Raw genomic sequence first — 3,304 nt, forward strand, 5'->3', positions numbered from 1 at the left:
GATGAAATGATAAAAAAAAAATCTGAACAGAAAATTTCAAAGAGCAGCTCCAGAAGGCATAGAAATACTTGGCACTTCTCAAGTTGAAAGAATTGAAGGCAGATGGGGGGTGGGGGTGGAGCAAGCCTCATGTTGCAATGTTGAAGGATTCTATAGGCAAACTTTGAATGACGCAATTATTATCAAATGAAGATGCAAGCAATACACTATGAGTATACACTGTGGAAGAGCCACTGTGCTAAAAATAATTGGCCAATGTTCAATCATTGCAAAAGATAGCATAAGACCAAGAACAATGTTATTGGAGGAAGAAGTTCAAGCAGGACTGAAGGCATTAGGAGAAGACCTCACAGATTGACCCAATACCAACTGAAATTTTTCAACAAAGTAATGCAACACTGGAAGTGCTCATTAGTTAGGGGTCCGAAAATGTTGGCTCTCAATCTATATGTAACACTTTCAGTATATACATGTGGCTTTGAAGAAAATTGAAATTTTTAGAGGATATTATTCAGATAATGGTGATTTCATTTGTTTGTGATATATATATGGCTCTTGAATAATTTTTAAATTGTTGGAAGGGACAAGATGAGCTCTTCTACCTCAAAATTTTACCAACCCCTGGTCTATGTAATGAAATTTGGAAGACAGCTATCTGGCCAACTAACAAGAAGACATGCATATTGATGCCCATTCCAAAGAAAGGTGACCCCACAAAACTCTGCGATAATAGAACTATTTTATTAATATCACATGCAAGTAAAATTTTGCTACAGATAATTAGAAAATGATTCCAGTAAATATTTGACAGGGAAAAGTCAGAAATTCAAGACATGTAAAGTAGGGGACAGAAAATAAAGAAATCATTGCAGACATCAAATGGATCTTGGCAGAAAGCAAAGAATATAAAAAAAAATTACTTGAATTTTATTGAGTATGCAAAGACACTGACTATATGGATTATTAAAAAAAACTATGGATAACATCGAGAAGAATGAAAATTCCAGAACACTTCATTTTGCCTATTGAGAAATGTAAATAGACCAAGAGGCATTCATTTGAAGTCAACAAGGAAATACTGCGTGGTTAAAATTGGGATAGTTGTGTGTCAGGGTTCTATTATTTCATCATATGTAGCCACTATGTATGCTGAACAAATAATCTAAGAAGCTGGACTATAGAAAGAATGCCAGCATCAGAATGCACAACCTTGCTTGTTGAAAGTGAAAGGTTCTTGAAGCCCTAGCTGATGAAGATCAAAGGCAACTCAATGTAAAGAAAACAAAAATCCTCACAACGGGACCCACAGACAACATCATGATAAATAGGGGAAAGCTTGAAATTGTCAAGCGTTTCCTTTTACTTGTATCCACAATCAACATTCTTGGAAGTAGCAAACAGGAAATCAAATGACATGTTGCATTAAGCAGATGTGTTGTGCAAGACCTATGATGGTGTTACAGAGCAAAGATGGCCCTTTGAGGATTACAGTGTACCTGACAAAAGTTATCGTATTTTCAATCACCTCAGATGCATGTCAATGCTGGACAATGGAAAAGAAAAACCCAAGAAGAATTTATGTACTTGAATTATGGTGTTGGGAAAGAATAATGTAAATACCATGGAATGCATAAAGACCCACCCCCCAACCCCCCCAAAAGAAAAAGTCTTGGAAAAAGTAGTGTAAGAATGCTCCTTGTAAATGAAGATGATGAGAACTTGTCTCAAGAAATTTAGACATGTTTTAAGGAGAGACCAATCCCTGGAAAAATACATCATGCTTGGTAAAGTAGAGGGTCCTTGAAAAAGTGGTCGATCTCAATGAAATGGATTGACACCGTGGCTGCAACAATAGGCTCAAACATGGGAACTGGGAGGATAACACAGGACTGAGAAGTAGTCCATGGTATTGTACATAAGGCTGATATAAATAGGAATTGACTCAATGGCATCTTACAACAATAGTGGGATACTAGGAAGCTAAGAACTGCATTTGTGCACCTTGTGCAATGACTCAGTAAATGGTATACTTAAGTGATGAGCACCCTAGAGTCATACAGCTTTCCTAGGATTGTTTTCCCTTCCCCGTATTTTCTCTCTCTCTTTTTTATGCTAGAGTGTGCTGGCTTTCAGAACCATAAAAATAATTCCAAGCATCCCACTGAAACAATGAAGATAAAGCAAGGAGAAGGATTACTATAAGAAAGGAGTAAAGTATAAATGGAAGGAGGGAGGAAAAAGGGAATTATTCCAACAAAGAAAGTTTTAGAACTTTTATTCAAAGACCTGGAAACATGTAAACTATTGATAACTCTTTAGAATCCTACCAAGTATGGATTAACTTAAGTACTTGTGGCACTTAAAGAAGCAACCATTAATTCAATCTCTCCATAACAAAGCCATAAACCATTAAGTCAGTCTCTCCATAATTCAGTCTCTCCATAACAAAGGAAGAAAAAGTAGATTCAAAGTTATTACTAATAGTGAATACTTGGGATAGTATATCATATGGTTTTTATCAATTTAGTTCAATGGATCTTTTTAAAAAGAAAAAATAGTTCCTTCATACCTTTTCTTCTAAACAATAAATAGAAGACAAAAAGGTAACAAATTCTACGTGATTTTTGAGATAGATATGAACACCATCAGAATAAAAAATAATAAACAGAGCTGATAACATAGGAGATTTCATATGCTGCAAAAAAGAACAAAAATTTCCTACACAAAAGGCAATATATTTATCAATAATATTTTGAATGTCTTCTATTCATGAGACAGGCTAATTGTCTAATTTTTTAAAATTAGACAATACAAAATTTGCCCTTTGGGGCCCTTAAAATTGAGTGAACAGCCAAAAACATAGATCCATGAAATACCCAAGAATATATACAAAGAGACAAGAAATTAAGTTAAGGGTAATACAGTGTTTCAGGTTTTGAGGGATGAGGGCAAAGACCTGCTGCATTAAAGCAGGCAGAGACCTGCTCCTTGTGGGATGTGTTATGCCATGTTCTGGGGTTTTTTAAAGTCTTATGGTAAATGTGCTGGTGAGTAACACACCATAGTTCCATGAGCATGCAGTGACTCAGTAAGGTTTAAATATATGTCTTTTTCATAACTTAATAAAAGCAGCAGAAAGCTTTGTTAAATACTCTCCTCTCCCCATCTCCCCAGTGGGTATGAGGCATTTCAATCAGGCGCAGAACACACTTTTATTGACACATCTATCAAATTCCATTGAACTTTAGACACCAAATATAAACAATGCTTCAGTTTTGACAAGGCAGGATATTTTAAATTCCCT

Source organism: Echinops telfairi, unplaced genomic scaffold (genome assembly GCF_000313985.2).
Source record: "Echinops telfairi isolate 266 unplaced genomic scaffold, ASM31398v2 ScPeMD7_1;HRSCAF=3_0, whole genome shotgun sequence".
Lineage (NCBI taxonomy): Eukaryota > Metazoa > Chordata > Mammalia > Afrosoricida > Tenrecidae > Echinops > Echinops telfairi.